The following is an 18,283-nucleotide window of genomic DNA, read 5'->3' as shown; positions in this document are numbered from 1 at the left end:
CAGTCCACAGGGTACCAAAACCAAGCCTCAGTCAGATTCCCAGGGCCCAGTATTCCACAATCTAAACAGATGTCATGTTCCCAGGGCACAGCATTCCAGAATCACGCCTCAGTCTTGTTCCTGGCCACAGGGTTCCAGAATCAAACCAATGTCAAGTTCCCAGGCCATGGGTTTCAAGTATCAGGTCTCAGTCATGTTTCCAGGGTACAGGGTTCTACAATCAAACCTCAGTCATGTTGCCAGTCCACAGATTTCTGCCATCAAACCTCAGTCAAGTTCCCAGGCCACAGATTTCCAGAATCAAACTTCAGTCATATTCCCAGGTCACAATTTTCCAGAATCACGCCTCAGTCATGTTCCTAGGCCACAGCGTTCCAGAATCAAACCAATGTCAAACTCCTAGGCCATGGGTTTCCACTACCAGGCCACAGTCATGTTTCCAGGGCACAGGGTTCTACAATCAAACCTCAGTCATGTTGCCAGTCCACAGGTTTCTGCCATCAAACCTCAGTCAAGTTCCCAGGCCAAAGATTTCCAATATCAAACCTCAGTCATATTCGCAGGACACATGGTTCCAGAATCAAACCTCAGTCATGTTTGCAGGACCCATGATTCTACAATCAGAACACAGTCATGTTCCCAGCACAAAGGTGTCCAGAATCAAACCTCAGTCATGTTCCCAGGGAACAGGGTTCCAGAAACAAACCTCAGTCATGTTGCCAAGCCACAGGTTTCCACCATCAAACCTCAGACATGTTCCCAGGCCACAGGGTTCCAGAATCAAACCGTTCTCATGTTCCCAGGCCACTGGGTTCCAGAATCCACTGATGTCATGTTCCCAGGCCACAGGGTTCGAGAAACAATCCTCAGTTATTTTCGCAGGCTACAGGGTTCCAGAATAAAACCTCAGTCATGTTCCCAGTCCACAGGGTACCAAAACCAAGCCTCAGTCAGATTCCCAGGGCCCAGTATTCCACAATCTAAACAGATGTCATGTTCCCAGGCAACAGGATTCCAGAATCACACCTCAGTCTTGTTCCTGGCCACAGGGTTCCAGAATCAAACCAATGTCAAATTCCCAGGCCATGGGTTTCAAGTATCAGGTCGCAGTCATGTTTCCAGGGCACAGGGTTCTACAATCAAACCTCAGTCATGTTGCCAGTCCACAGATTTCTGCCATCAAACCTCAGTCAAGTTCCCAGGCCACAGATTTCCAGAATCAAACCTCAGTCATATTCCCAGGCCACACTTTTCCAGAATCACGCCTCAGTCATGTTACCAGGCCACCGGGTTCCAGAAACAATCCTCAGTTATATTCCCAGGCTACAGGGTTCCAGAATAAAACCTCAGTCATGTTCCCGGTCCACAGGGTTCCAGAATCAAACCAATGTCAATTTCCCAGGCCATGCGTTTCAAGTATCAGGTCGCAGTCATGTTTCCAGAGCACAGGGTTCAACAATCAAACCTCAGTAATGTTGCCAGTCCACAGATTTCTGCCATCAAACCTCAGTCAAGTTCCCAGGCCACAGATTTCCAGAATCAAACCTCAGTCATATTCCCAAGCCACAGTTTTCCAGAATCACGCCTCAGTCATGTTCCCTGGCCACAGGGATCCAGAATCAAACCTCAGTCATGTTGCCAGGCCATAGGGTACCACCATCAAACCTCAGTCATATTCCCAGACCACAGGTTTCCACAATCAAACCGATTTCATGTTCCCAGGCAACAGGGTACCAGAATCCAAAGTGATGTCATGTTCCCAGGCCCCAGGATTCCTCAATCTAACATCAGTCATGTTCACAGGCCAATGGTTTCCAAAATCAAACCACAGTCATATTCCCAGGCCACATGGTTCCAGAATCAAACCTCAGTCATGTTCCCAGTCCACAGGATTCCAGAACCAAGCTTTCAGTCAGGTTCCCAGGGCACAGTATTCCATAATCTAAACAGATGTCATGTTCCCAGGCCGCAGGATTCCAGAATCACGCCTCAGTCATGTTCCCAGGCCACAGGGTTCCAGAATCAAACCAATGTCAAATTCCTAGGCCATGGGTTTCCAGTACCAAGCCACAGTCATGTTTCCTGGGCACAGGATTCCAGAATCTCGCCTCAGTCATGTTCCCTGGCCACAGGGTTAAAGAATCAAACCAATGTCAAGTTCCCAAGCCATGGGTTTCAAGTATCAGGTCACAGTCATGTTTCCAGGGTACAGGGTTCTACAATCAAACCTCAGTCATGTTGCCAGTCCACAGGTTTCTGCCATCAAACCTCAGTCAAGTTCCCAGGCCACAGATTTCCAGAATCAAAGCTCAGTCATATTCCCAGGACACATGGTTCCAGAATCAAACCTCAGTCATGTTCGCAGGCCACAGGATTCCACAATCAAACCACAGTCATGTTCCCAGGAGAAAGGTGTCCAGAAGCAAACCTCAGTCATGTTCCCAGGGAACAGGGTTCCAGAAACAAACCTCAGTCATGTTGCCAGGCCACAGGTTTCCACCATCAAACCTCAGACATATTCCCAAGCCACAGGGTTCCAGAATCAAACCGTTCTCATGTTCCCAGGCCACAGGGTTCCAGAATCCACTGATGACATGTTCCCCGGCCACAGGGTTCCAGAATCCACTGATGTCATGTTCCCAGGCCACAGGATTCCAGAATAAAACCTCAGTCAAGTTCCCTGTCCACAGGGTTCCAGAACCAAGCCTCAGTCAGGTTCCCAGGGCCCAGTATTCCACAGTCTAAACAGATGTCATGTTCCCAGGGCACAGCATTCCAGAATCACGCCTCAGTCTTGTTCCTGGCCACAGGGTTCCAGAATCAAACCAATGTCAAGTTCCCAGGCCATGGGTTTCAAGTATCAGGTCTCAGTCATGTTTCCAGGGTACAGGGTTCTACAATCAAACCTCAGTCATGTTGCCAGTCCACAGATTTCTGCCATCAAACCTCAGTCAAGTTCCCAGGCCACAGATTTCCAGAATCAAACTTCAGTCATATTCCCAGGCCACACTTTTCCAGAATCACGCCTCAGTCATGTTCCCAGGCCACAGCGTTCCAGAATGAAACCAATGTCAAACTCCTAGGCCATGGGTTTCCACTACCAGGCCACAGTCATGTTTCCAGGGCACAGGGTTCTACAATCAAACCTCAGTCATGTTGCCAGTCCACAGGTTTCTGCCATCAAACCTCAGTCAAGTTCCCAGGCCAAAGATTTCCAATATCAAACCTCAGTCATATTCGCAGGACACATGGTTCCAGAATCAAACCTCAGTCATGTTTGCAGGACCCATGATTCCACAATCAAAACACAGTCATGTTCCCAGCACAAAGGTGTCCAGAATCAAACCTCAGTCATGTTCCCAGGGAACAGGGTTCCAGAAACAAACCTCAGTCATGTTGCCAAGCCACAGGTTTCCACCATCAAACCTCAGACATGTTCCCAGGCCACAGGGTTCCAGAATCAAACCGTTCTCATGTTCCCAGGCCACAGGGTTCCAGAATCCACTGATGTCATGTTCCCAGGCCACAGGGTTCGAGAAACAATCCTCAGTTATTTTCGCAGGCTACAGGGTTCCAGAATAAAACCTCAGTCATGTTCCCAGTCCACAGGGTACCAAAACCAAGCCTCAGTCAGATTCCCAGGGCCCAGTATTCCACAATCTAAACAGATGTCATGTTCCCAGGCAACAGGATTCCAGAATCACGCCTCAGTCTTGTTCCTGGCCACAGGGTTCCAGAATCAAACCAATGTCAAATTCCCAGGCCATGGGTTTCAAGTATCAGGTCGCAGTCATGTTTCCAGGGCACAGGGTTCTACAATCAAACCTCAGTAATGTTGCCAGTCCACAGATTTCTGCCATCAAACCTCAGTCAAGTTCCCAGGCCACAGATTTCCAGAATCAAACCTCAGTCATATTCCCAGGCCACACTTTTCTAGAATCACGCCTCAGTCATGTTACCAGGCCACTGGGTTCCAGAAACAATCCTCAGTTATATTCCCAGGCTACAGGGTTCCAGAATAAAACCTCAGTCATGTTCCCGGTCCACAGGGTTCCAGAATCAAACCAATGTCAATTTCCCAGGCCATGCGTTTCAAGTATCAGGTCGCAGTCATGTTTCCAGAGCACAGGGTTCAACAATCAAACCTCAGTAATGTTGCCAGTCCACAGATTTCTGCCATCAAACCTCAGTCAAGTTCCCAGGCCACAGATTTCCAGAATCAAACCTCAGTCATATTCCAAGGCCACAGTTTTCCAGAATCACACCTCAGTCATGTTCCCTGGCCACAGGGATCCAGAATCAAACCTCAGTCATGTTGCCAGGCCATAGGGTACCACCATCAAACCTCAGTCATATTCCCAGACCACAGGTTTCCACAATCAAACTGATTTCATGTTCCCAGGCAACAGGGTACCAGAATCCAAAGTGATGTCATGTTCCCAGGCCCCAGGATTCCTCAATCTAACATCAGTCATGTTCACAGGCCAATGGTTTCCAAAATCAAACCACAGTCATATTCCCAGGCCACATGGTTCCAGAATCAAACCTCAGTCATGTTCCCAGTCCACAGGATTCCAGAACCAAGCTTTCAGTCAGGTTCCCAGGGCACAGTATTCCATAATCTAAACAGATGTCATGTTCCCAGGCCGCAGGATTCCAGAATCACGCCTCAGTCATGTTCCCAGGCCACAGGGTTCCAGAATCAAACCAATGTCAAATTCCTAGGCCATGGGTTTCCAGTACCAAGCCACAGTCATGTTTCCTGGGCACAGGATTCCAGAATCTCGCCTCAGTCATGTTCCCTGGCCACAGGGTTAAAGAATCAAACCAATGTCAAGTTCCCAAGCCATGGGTTTCAAGTATCAGGTCGCAGTCATGTTTCCAGGGTACAGGGTTCTACAATCAAACCTCAGTCATGTTGCCAGTCCACAGGTTTCTGCCATCAAACCTCAGTCAAGTTCCCAGGCCACAGATTTCCAGAATCAAAGCTCAGTCATATTCCCAGGACACATGGTTCCAGAATCAAACCTCAGTCATGTTCGCAGGCCACAGGATTCCACAATCAAACCACAGTCATGTTCCCAGGAGAAAGGTGTCCAGAAGCAAACCTCAGTCATGTTCCCAGGGAACAGGGTTCCAGAAACAAACCTCAGTCATGTTGCCAGGCCACAGGTTTCCACCATCAAACCTCAGACATATTCCCAAGCCACAGGGTTCCAGAATCAAACCGTTCTCATGTTCCCAGGCCACAGGGTTCCAGAATCCACTGATGACATGTTCCCCGGCCACAGGGTTCCAGAATCCACTGATGTCATGTTCCCAGGCCACAGGATTCCAGAATAAAACCTCAGTCAAGTTCCCTGTCCACAGGGTTCCAGAACCAAGCCTCAGTCAGGTTCCCAGGGCCCAGTATTCCACAATCTAAACAGATGTCATGTTCCCAGGGCACAGCATTCCAGAATCACGCCTCAGTCTTGTTCCTGGCCACAGGGTTCCAGAATCAAACCAATGTCAAGTTCCCAGGCCATGGGTTTCAAGTATCAGGTCTCAGTCATGTTTCCAGGGTACAGGGTTCTACAATCAAACCTCAGTCATGTTGCCAGTCCACAGATTTCTGCCATCAAACCTCAGTCAAGTTCCCAGGCCACAGATTTCCAGAATCAAACTTCAGTCATATTCCCAGGCCACACTTTTCCAGAATCACGCCTCAGTCATGTTCCTAGGCCACAGCGTTCCAGAATCAAACCAATGTCAAACTCCTAGGCCATGGGTTTCCACTACCAGGCCACAGTCATGTTTCCAGGGCACAGGGTTCTACAATCAAACCTCAGTCATTTTGCCAGTCAACAGGTTTCTGCCATCAAACCTCAGTCAAGTTCCCAGGCCAAAGATTTCCAATATCAAACCTCAGTCATATTCGCAGGACACATGGTTCCAGAATCAAACCTCAGTCATGTTTGCAGGACCCATGATTCTACAATCAGAACACAGTCATGTTCCCAGCACAAAGGTGTCCAGAATCAAACCTCAGTCATGTTCCCAGGGAACAGGGTTCCAGAAACAAACCTCAGTCATGTTGCCAAGCCACAGGTTTCCACCATCAAACCTCAGACATGTTCCCAGGCCACAGGGTTGCAGAATCAAACCGTTCTCATGTTCCCAGGCCACAGGGTTCCAGAATCCACTGATGTCATGTTCCCAGGCCACAGGGTTCGAGAAACAATCCTCAGTTATTTTCGCAGGCTACAGGGTTCCAGAATAAAACCTCAGTCATGTTCCCAGTCCATAGGGTACCAAAACCAAGCCTCAGTCAGATTCCCAGGGCCCAGTATTCCACAATCTAAACAGATGTCATGTTCCCAGGCAACAGGATTCCAGAATCACGCCTCAGTCTTGTTCCTGGCCACAGGGTTCCAGAATCAAACCAATGTCAAATTCCCAGGCCATGGGTTTCAAGTATCAGGTCGCAGTCATGTTTCCAGGGCACAGGGTTCTACAATCAAACCTCAGTAATGTTGCCAGTCCACAGACTTCTGCCATCAAACCTCAGTCAAGTTCCCAGGCCACAGATTTCCAGAATCAAACCTCAGTCATATTCCCAGGCCACACTTTTCTAGAATCACGCCTCAGTCATGTTACCAGGCCACCGGGTTCCAGAAACAATCCTCAGTTATATTCCCAGGCTACAGGGTTCCAGAATAAAACCTCAGTCATGTTCCCGGTCCACAGGGTTCCAGAATCAAACCAATGTCAATTTCCCAGGCCATGCGTTTCAAGTATCAGGTCGCAGTCATGTTTCCAGAGCACAGGGTTCAACAGTCAAACCTCAGTAATGTTGCCAGTCCACAGATTTCTGCCATCAAACCTCAGTCAAGTTCCCAGGCCACAGATTTCCAGAATCAAACCTCAGTCATATTCCCAGGCCACAGTTTTCCAGAATCACGCCTCAGTCATGTTCCCTGGCCACAGGGATCCAGAATCAAACCTCAGTCATGTTGCCAGGCCATAGGGTACCACCATCAAACCTCAGTCATATTCCCAGACCACAGGTTTCCACAATCAAACCGATTTCATGTTCCCAGGCAACAGGGTACCAGAATCCAAAGTGATGTCATGTTCCCAGGCCCCAGGATTCCTCAATCTAACATCAGTCATGTTCACAGGCCAATGGTTTCCAAAATCAAACCACAGTCATATTCCCAGGCCACATGGTTCCAGAATCAAACCTCAGTCATGTTCCCAGTCCACAGGATTCCAGAACCAAGCTTTCAGTCAGGTTCCCAGGGCACAGTATTCCATAATCTAAACAGATGTCATGTTCCCAGGCCGCAGGATTCCAGAATCACGCCTCAGTCATGTTCCCAGGCCACAGGGTTCCAGAATCAAACCAATGTCAAATTCCTAGGCCATGGGTTTCCAGTACCAAGCCACAGTCATGTTTCCTGGGCACAGGATTCCAGAATCTCGCCTCAGTCATGTTCCCTGGCCACAGGGTTAAAGAATCAAACCAATGTCAAGTTCCCAAGCCATGGGTTTCAAGTATCAGGTCACAGTCATGTTTCCAGGGTACAGGGTTCTACAATCAAACCTCAGTCATGTTGCCAGTCCACAGGTTTCTGCCATCAAACCTCAGTCAAGTTCCCAGGCCACAGATTTCCAGAATCAAAGCTCAGTCATATTCCCAGGACACATGGTTCCAGAATCAAACCTCAGTCATGTTCGCAGGCCACAGGATTCCACAATCAAACCACAGTCATGTTCCCAGGAGAAAGGTGTCCAGAAGCAAACCTCAGTCATGTTCCCAGGGAACAGGGTTCCAGAAACAAACCTCAGTCATGTTGCCAGGCCACAGGTTTCCACCATCAAACCTCAGACATATTCCCAAGCCACAGGGTTCCAGAATCAAACCGTTCTCATGTTCCCAGGCCACAGGGTTCCAGAATCCACTGATGACATGTTCCCCGGCCACAGGGTTCCAGAATCCACTGATGTCATGTTCCCAGGCCACAGGATTCCAGAATAAAACCTCAGTCAAGTTCCCTGTCCACAGGGTTCCAGAACCAAGCCTCAGTCAGGTTCCCAGGGCCCAGTATTCCACAATCTAAACAGATGTCATGTTCCCAGGGCACAGCATTCCAGAATCACGCCTCAGTCTTGTTCCTGGCCACAGGGTTCCAGAATCAAACCAATGTCAAGTTCCCAGGCCATGGGTTTCAAGTATCAGGTCTCAGTCATGTTTCCAGGGTACAGGGTTCTACAATCAAACCTCAGTCATGTTGCCAGTCCACAGATTTCTGCCATCAAACCTCAGTCAAGTTCCCAGGCCACAGATTTCCAGAATCAAACTTCAGTCATATTCCCAGGCCACACTTTTCCAGAATCACGCCTCAGTCATGTTCCTAGGCCACAGCGTTCCAGAATCAAACCAATGTCAAACTCCTAGGCCATGGGTTTCCACTACCAGGCCACAGTCATGTTTCCAGGGCACAGGGTTCTACAATCAAACCTCAGTCATGTTGCCAGTCCACAGGTTTCTGCCATCAAACCTCAGTCAAGTTCCCAGGCCAAAGATTTCCAATATCAAACCTCAGTCATATTCGCAGGACACATGGTTCCAGAATCAAACCTCAGTCATGTTTGCAGGACCCATGATTCTACAATCAGAACACAGTCATGTTCCCAGCACAAAGGTGTCCAGAATCAAACCTCAGTCATGTTCCCAGGGAACAGGGTTCCAGAAACAAACCTCAGTCATGTTGCCAAGCCACAGGTTTCCACCATCAAACCTCAGACATGTTCCCAGGCCACAGGGTTCCAGAATCAAACCGTTCTCATGTTCCCAGGCCACTGGGTTCCAGAATCCACTGATGTCATGTTCCCAGGCCACAGGGTTCGAGAAACAATCCTCAGTTATTTTCGCAGGCTACAGGGTTCCAGAATCAAACCTCAGTCATGTTCCCAGTCCACAGGGTACCAAAACCAAGCCTCAGTCAGATTCCCAGGGCCCAGTATTCCACAATCTAAACAGATGTCATGTTCCCAGGCAACAGGATTCCAGAATCACACCTCAGTCTTGTTCCTGGCCACAGGGTTCCAGAATCAAACCAATGTCAAATTCCCAGGCCATGGGTTTCAAGTATCAGGTCGCAGTCATGTTTCCAGGGCACAGGGTTCTACAATCAAACCTCAGTCATGTTGCCAGTCCACAGATTTCTGCCATCAAACCTCAGTCAAGTTCCCAGGCCACAGATTTCCAGAATCAAACCTCAGTCATATTCCAAGGCCACAGTTTTCCAGAATCACACCTCAGTCATGTTCCCTGGCCACAGGGATCCAGAATCAAACCTCAGTCATGTTGCCAGGCCATAGGGTACCACCATCAAACCTCAGTCATATTCCCAGACCACAGGTTTCCACAATCAAACTGATTTCATGTTCCCAGGCAACAGGGTACCAGAATCCAAAGTGATGTCATGTTCCCAGGCCCCAGGATTCCTCAATCTAACATCAGTCATGTTCACAGGCCAATGGTTTCCAAAATCAAACCACAGTCATATTCCCAGGCCACATGGTTCCAGAATCAAACCTCAGTCATGTTCCCAGTCCACAGGATTCCAGAACCAAGCTTTCAGTCAGGTTCCCAGGGCACAGTATTCCATAATCTAAACAGATGTCATGTTCCCAGGCCGCAGGATTCCAGAATCACGCCTCAGTCATGTTCCCAGGCCACAGGGTTCCAGAATCAAACCAATGTCAAATTCCTAGGCCATGGGTTTCCAGTACCAAGCCACAGTCATGTTTCCTGGGCACAGGATTCCAGAATCTCGCCTCAGTCATGTTCCCTGGCCACAGGGTTAAAGAATCAAACCAATGTCAAGTTCCCAAGCCATGGGTTTCAAGTATCAGGTCGCAGTCATGTTTCCAGGGTACAGGGTTCTACAATCAAACCTCAGTCATGTTGCCAGTCCACAGGTTTCTGCCATCAAACCTCAGTCAAGTTCCCAGGCCACAGATTTCCAGAATCAAAGCTCAGTCATATTCCCAGGACACATGGTTCCAGAATCAAACCTCAGTCATGTTCGCAGGCCACAGGATTCCACAATCAAACCACAGTCATGTTCCCAGGAGAAAGGTGTCCAGAAGCAAACCTCAGTCATGTTCCCAGGGAACAGGGTTCCAGAAACAAACCTCAGTCATGTTGCCAGGCCACAGGTTTCCACCATCAAACCTCAGACATATTCCCAAGCCACAGGGTTCCAGAATCAAACCGTTCTCATGTTCCCAGGCCACAGGGTTCCAGAATCCACTGATGACATGTTCCCCGGCCACAGGGTTCCAGAATCCACTGATGTCATGTTCCCAGGCCACAGGATTCCAGAATAAAACCTCAGTCAAGTTCCCTGTCCACAGGGTTCCAGAACCAAGCCTCAGTCAGGTTCCCAGGGCCCAGTATTCCACAATCTAAACAGATGTCATGTTCCCAGGGCACAGCATTCCAGAATCACGCCTCAGTCTTGTTCCTGGCCACAGGGTTCCAGAATCAAACCAATGTCAAGTTCCCAGGCCATGGGTTTCAAGTATCAGGTCTCAGTCATGTTTCCAGGGTACAGGGTTCTACAATCAAACCTCAGTCATGTTGCCAGTCCACAGATTTCTGCCATCAAACCTCAGTCAAGTTCCCAGGCCACAGATTTCCAGAATCAAACTTCAGTCATATTCCCAGGCCACACTTTTCCAGAATCACGCCTCAGTCATGTTCCTAGGCCACAGCGTTCCAGAATCAAACCAATGTCAAACTCCTAGGCCATGGGTTTCCACTACCAGGCCACAGTCATGTTTCCAGGGCACAGGGTTCTACAATCAAACCTCAGTCATTTTGCCAGTCAACAGGTTTCTGCCATCAAACCTCAGTCAAGTTCCCAGGCCAAAGATTTCCAATATCAAACCTCAGTCATATTCGCAGGACACATGGTTCCAGAATCAAACCTCAGTCATGTTTGCAGGACCCATGATTCTACAATCAGAACACAGTCATGTTCCCAGCACAAAGGTGTCCAGAATCAAACCTCAGTCATGTTCCCAGGGAACAGGGTTCCAGAAACAAACCTCAGTCATGTTGCCAAGCCACAGGTTTCCACCATCAAACCTCAGACATGTTCCCAGGCCACAGGGTTGCAGAATCAAACCGTTCTCATGTTCCCAGGCCACAGGGTTCCAGAATCCACTGATGTCATGTTCCCAGGCCACAGGGTTCGAGAAACAATCCTCAGTTATTTTCGCAGGCTACAGGGTTCCAGAATAAAACCTCAGTCATGTTCCCAGTCCATAGGGTACCAAAACCAAGCCTCAGTCAGATTCCCAGGGCCCAGTATTCCACAATCTAAACAGATGTCATGTTCCCAGGCAACAGGATTCCAGAATCACGCCTCAGTCTTGTTCCTGGCCACAGGGTTCCAGAATCAAACCAATGTCAAATTCCCAGGCCATGGGTTTCAAGTATCAGGTCGCAGTCATGTTTCCAGGGCACAGGGTTCTACAATCAAACCTCAGTAATGTTGCCAGTCCACAGACTTCTGCCATCAAACCTCAGTCAAGTTCCCAGGCCACAGATTTCCAGAATCAAACCTCAGTCATATTCCCAGGCCACACTTTTCTAGAATCACGCCTCAGTCATGTTACCAGGCCACCGGGTTCCAGAAACAATCCTCAGTTATATTCCCAGGCTACAGGGTTCCAGAATAAAACCTCAGTCATGTTCCCGGTCCACAGGGTTCCAGAATCAAACCAATGTCAATTTCCCAGGCCATGCGTTTCAAGTATCAGGTCGCAGTCATGTTTCCAGAGCACAGGGTTCAACAGTCAAACCTCAGTAATGTTGCCAGTCCACAGATTTCTGCCATCAAACCTCAGTCAAGTTCCCAGGCCACAGATTTCCAGAATCAAACCTCAGTCATATTCCCAGGCCACAGTTTTCCAGAATCACGCCTCAGTCATGTTCCCTGGCCACAGGGATCCAGAATCAAACCTCAGTCATGTTGCCAGGCCATAGGGTACCACCATCAAACCTCAGTCATATTCCCAGACCACAGGTTTCCACAATCAAACCGATTTCATGTTCCCAGGCAACAGGGTACCAGAATCCAAAGTGATGTCATGTTCCCAGGCCCCAGGATTCCTCAATCTAACATCAGTCATGTTCACAGGCCAATGGTTTCCAAAATCAAACCACAGTCATATTCCCAGGCCACATGGTTCCAGAATCAAACCTCAGTCATGTTCCCAGTCCACAGGATTCCAGAACCAAGCTTTCAGTCAGGTTCCCAGGGCACAGTATTCCATAATCTAAACAGATGTCATGTTCCCAGGCCGCAGGATTCCAGAATCACGCCTCAGTCATGTTCCCAGGCCACAGGGTTCCAGAATCAAACCAATGTCAAATTCCTAGGCCATGGGTTTCCAGTACCAAGCCACAGTCATGTTTCCTGGGCACAGGATTCCAGAATCTCGCCTCAGTCATGTTCCCTGGCCACAGGGTTAAAGAATCAAACCAATGTCAAGTTCCCAAGCCATGGGTTTCAAGTATCAGGTCACAGTCATGTTTCCAGGGTACAGGGTTCTACAATCAAACCTCAGTCATGTTGCCAGTCCACAGGTTTCTGCCATCAAACCTCAGTCAAGTTCCCAGGCCACAGATTTCCAGAATCAAAGCTCAGTCATATTCCCAGGACACATGGTTCCAGAATCAAACCTCAGTCATGTTCGCAGGCCACAGGATTCCACAATCAAACCACAGTCATGTTCCCAGGAGAAAGGTGTCCAGAAGCAAACCTCAGTCATGTTCCCAGGGAACAGGGTTCCAGAAACAAACCTCAGTCATGTTGCCAGGCCACAGGTTTCCACCATCAAACCTCAGACATATTCCCAAGCCACAGGGTTCCAGAATCAAACCGTTCTCATGTTCCCAGGCCACAGGGTTCCAGAATCCACTGATGACATGTTCCCCGGCCACAGGGTTCCAGAATCCACTGATGTCATGTTCCCAGGCCACAGGATTCCAGAATAAAACCTCAGTCAAGTTCCCTGTCCACAGGGTTCCAGAACCAAGCCTCAGTCAGGTTCCCAGGGCCCAGTATTCCACAATCTAAACAGATGTCATGTTCCCAGGGCACAGCATTCCAGAATCACGCCTCAGTCTTGTTCCTGGCCACAGGGTTCCAGAATCAAACCAATGTCAAGTTCCCAGGCCATGGGTTTCAAGTATCAGGTCTCAGTCATGTTTCCAGGGTACAGGGTTCTACAATCAAACCTCAGTCATGTTGCCAGTCCACAGATTTCTGCCATCAAACCTCAGTCAAGTTCCCAGGCCACAGATTTCCAGAATCAAACTTCAGTCATATTCCCAGGCCACACTTTTCCAGAATCACGCCTCAGTCATGTTCCTAGGCCACAGCGTTCCAGAATCAAACCAATGTCAAACTCCTAGGCCATGGGTTTCCACTACCAGGCCACAGTCATGTTTCCAGGGCACAGGGTTCTACAATCAAACCTCAGTCATGTTGCCAGTCCACAGGTTTCTGCCATCAAACCTCAGTCAAGTTCCCAGGCCAAAGATTTCCAATATCAAACCTCAGTCATATTCGCAGGACACATGGTTCCAGAATCAAACCTCAGTCATGTTTGCAGGACCCATGATTCTACAATCAGAACACAGTCATGTTCCCAGCACAAAGGTGTCCAGAATCAAACCTCAGTCATGTTCCCAGGGAACAGGGTTCCAGAAACAAACCTCAGTCATGTTGCCAAGCCACAGGTTTCCACCATCAAACCTCAGACATGTTCCCAGGCCACAGGGTTCCAGAATCAAACCGTTCTCATGTTCCCAGGCCACTGGGTTCCAGAATCCACTGATGTCATGTTCCCAGGCCACAGGGTTCGAGAAACAATCCTCAGTTATTTTCGCAGGCTACAGGGTTCCAGAATCAAACCTCAGTCATGTTCCCAGTCCACAGGGTACCAAAACCAAGCCTCAGTCAGATTCCCAGGGCCCAGTATTCCACAATCTAAACAGATGTCATGTTCCCAGGCAACAGGATTCCAGAATCACACCTCAGTCTTGTTCCTGGCCACAGGGTTCCAGAATCAAACCAATGTCAAATTCCCAGGCCATGGGTTTCAAGTATCAGGTCGCAGTCATGTTTCCAGGGCACAGGGTTCTACAATCAAACCTCAGTCATGTTGCCAGTCCACAGATTTCTGCCATCAAACCTCAGTCAAGTTCCCAGGCCACAGATTTCCAGAATCAAACCTCAGTCATATTCCCAGGCCACACTTTTCCAGAATCACGCCTCAGTCATGTTACCAGGCCACCGGGTTCCAGAAACAATCCTCAGTTATATTCCCAGGCTACAGGGTTCCAGAATAAAACCTCAGTCATGTTCCCGGTCCACAGGGTTCCAGAATCAAACCAATGTCAATTTCCCAGGCCATGCGTTTCAAGTATCAGGTCGCAGTCATGTTTCCAGAGCACAGGGTTCAACAATCAAACCTCAGTAATGTTGCCAGTCCACAGATTTCTGCCATCAAACCTCAGTCAAGTTCCCAGGCCACAGATTTCCAGAATCAAACCTCAGTCATATTCCCAGGCCACAGTTTTCCAGAATCACGCCTCAGTCATGTTCCCTGGCCACAGGGATCCAGAATCAAACCTCAGTCATGTTGCCAGGCCATAGGGTACCACCATCAAACCTCAGTCATATTCCCAGACCACAGGTTTCCACAATCAAACCGATTTCATGTTCCCAGGCAACAGGGTACCAGAATCCAAAGTGATGTCATGTTCCCAGGCCCCAGGATTCCTCAATCTAACATCAGTCATGTTCACAGGCCAATGGTTTCCAAAATCAAACCACAGTCATATTCCCAGGCCACATGGTTCCAGAATCAAACCTCAGTCATGTTCCCAGTCCACAGGATTCCAGAACCAAGCTTTCAGTCAGGTTCCCAGGGCACAGTATTCCATAATCTAAACAGATGTCATGTTCCCAGGCCGCAGGATTCCAGAATCACGCCTCAGTCATGTTCCCAGGCCACAGGGTTCCAGAATCAAACCAATGTCAAATTCCTAGGCCATGGGTTTCCAGTAACAAGCCACAGTCATGTTTCCTGGGCACAGGATTCCAGAATCTCGCCTCAGTCATGTTCCCTGGCCACAGGGTTAAAGAATCAAACCAATGTCAAGTTCCCAAGCCATGGGTTTCAAGTATCAGGTCGCAGTCATGTTTCCAGGGTACAGGGTTCTACAATCAAACCTCAGTCATGTTGCCAGTCCACAGGTTTCTGCCATCAAACCTCAGTCAAGTTCCCAGGCCACAGATTTCCAGAATCAAAGCTCAGTCATATTCCCAGGACACATGGTTCCAGAATCAAACCTCAGTCATGTTCGCAGGCCACAGGATTCCACAATCAAACCACAGTCATGTTCCCAGGAGAAAGGTGTCCAGAAGCAAACCTCAGTCATGTTCCCAGGGAACAGGGTTCCAGAAACAAACCTCAGTCATGTTGCCAGGCCACAGGTTTCCACCATCAAACCTCAGACATATTCCCAAGCCACAGGGTTCCAGAATCAAACCGTTCTCATGTTCCCAGGCCACAGGGTTCCAGAATCCACTGATGACATGTTCCCCGGCCACAGGGTTCCAGAATCCACTGATGTCATGTTCCCAGGCCACAGGATTCCAGAATAAAACCTCAGTCAAGTTCCCTGTCCACAGGGTTCCAGAACCAAGCCTCAGTCAGGTTCCCAGGGCCCAGTATTCCACAATCTAAACAGATGTCATGTTCCCAGGGCACAGCATTCCAGAATCACGCCTCAGTCATGTTCCTAGGCCACAGGGATCCAGAATCAAACCAATGTCAAACTCCTAGGCCATGGGTTTCCACTACCAGGCCACAGTCATGTTTCCAGGGCACAGGGTTCTACAATCAAACCTCAGTCATGTTGCCAGTCCACAGGTTTCTGCCATCAAACCTCAGTCAAGTTCCCAGGCCAAAGATTTCCAATATCAAACCTCAGTCATATTCGCAGGACACATGGTTCCAGAATCAAACCTCAGTCATGTTTGCAGGACCCATGATTCTACAATCAGAACACAGTCATGTTCCCAGCACAAAGGTGTCCAGAATCAAACCTCAGTCATGTTCCCAGGGAACAGGGTTCCAGAAACAAACCTCAGTCATGTTGCCAAGCCACAGGTTTCCACCATCAAACCTCAGACATGTTCCCAGGCCACAGGGTTGCAGAATCAAACCGTTCTCATGTTCCCAGGCCACAGGGTTCCAGAATCCACTGATGTCATGTTCCCAGGCCACAGGGTTCGAGAAACAATCCTCAGTTATTTTCGCAGGCTACAGGGTTCCAGAATAAAACCTCAGTCATGTTCCCAGTCCATAGGGTACCAAAACCAAGCCTCAGTCAGATTCCCAGGGCCCAGTATTCCACAATCTAAACAGATGTCATGTTCCCAGGCAACAGGATTCCAGAATCACGCCTCAGTCTTGTTCCTGGCCACAGGGTTCCAGAATCAAACCAATGTCAAATTCCCAGGCCATGGGTTTCAAGTATCAGGTCGCAGTCATGTTTCCAGGGCACAGGGTTCTACAATCAAACCTCAGTCATGTTGCCAGTCCACAGATTTCTGCCATCAAACCTCAGTCAAGTTCCCAGGCCACAGATTTCCAGAATCAAACCTCAGTCATATTCCCAGGCCACACTTTTCCAGAATCACGCCTCAGTCATGTTACCAGGCCACCGGGTTCCAGAAATAATCCTCAGTTATATTCCCAGGCTACAGGGTTCCAGAATAAAACCTCAGTCATGTTCCCGGTCCACAGGGTTCCAGAATCAAGCCAATGTCAATTTCCGAGGCCATGCGTTTCAAGTATCAGGTCGCAGTCATGTTTCCAGAGCACAGGGTTCAACAGTCAAACCTCAGTAATGTTGCCAGTCCACAGATTTCTGCCATCAAACCTCAGTCAAGTTCCCAGGCCACAGATTTCCAGAATCAAACCTCAGTCATATTCCAAGGCCACAGTTTTCCAGAATCACACCTCAGTCATGTTCCCTGGCCACAGGGATCCAGAATCAAACCTCAGTCATGTTGCCAGGCCATAGGGTACCACCATCAAACCTCAGTCATATTCCCAGACCACAGGTTTCCACAATCAAACTGATTTCATGTTCCCAGGCAACAGGGTACCAGAATCCAAAGTGATGTCATGTTCCCAGGCCCCAGGATTCCTCAATCTAACATCAGTCATGTTCACAGGCCAATGGTTTCCAAAATCAAACCACAGTCATATTCCCAGGCCACATGGTTCCAGAATCAAACCTCAGTCATGTTCCCAGTCCACAGGATTCCAGAACCAAGCTTTCAGTCAGGTTCCCAGGGCACAGTATTCCATAATCTAAACAGATGTCATGTTCCCAGGCCGCAGGATTCCAGAATCACGCCTCAGTCATGTTCCCAGGCCACAGGGTTCCAGAATCAAACCAATGTCAAATTCCTAGGCCATGGGTTTCCAGTACCAAGCCACAGTCATGTTTCCTGGGCACAGGATTCCAGAATCTCGCCTCAGTCATGTTCCCTGGCCACAGGGTTAAAGAATCAAACCAATGTCAAGTTCCCAAGCCATGGGTTTCAAGTATCAGGTCGCAGTCATGTTTCCAGGGTACAGGGTTCTACAATCAAACCTCAGTCATGTTGCCAGTCCACAGGTTTCTGCCATCAAACCTCAGTCAAGTTCCCAGGCCACAGATTTCCAGAATCAAAGCTCAGTCATATTCCCAGGACACATGGTTCCAGAATCAAACCTCAGTCATGTTCGCAGGCCACAGGATTCCACAATCAAACCACAGTCATGTTCCCAGGAGAAAGGTGTCCAGAAGCAAACCTCAGTCATGTTCCCAGGGAACAGGGTTCCAGAAACAAACCTCAGTCATGTTGCCAGGCCACAGGTTTCCACCATCAAACCTCAGACATATTCCCAAGCCACAGGGTTCCAGAATCAAACCGTTCTCATGTTCCCAGGCCACAGGGTTCCAGAATCCACTGATGACATGTTCCCCGGCCACAGGGTTCCAGAATCCACTGATGTCATGTTCCCAGGCCACAGGATTCCAGAATAAAACCTCAGTCAAGTTCCCTGTCCACAGGGTTCCAGAACCAAGCCTCAGTCAGGTTCCCAGGGCCCAGTATTCCACAATCTAAACAGATGTCATGTTCCC

This window comes from Balaenoptera borealis (assembly GCF_965194805.1).
Source record: "Balaenoptera borealis genome assembly, chromosome: 19".
Classification (NCBI taxonomy): Eukaryota; Metazoa; Chordata; class Mammalia; order Artiodactyla; family Balaenopteridae; genus Balaenoptera; species Balaenoptera borealis.
Note: the sequence above shows the minus strand (reverse complement) of the source record.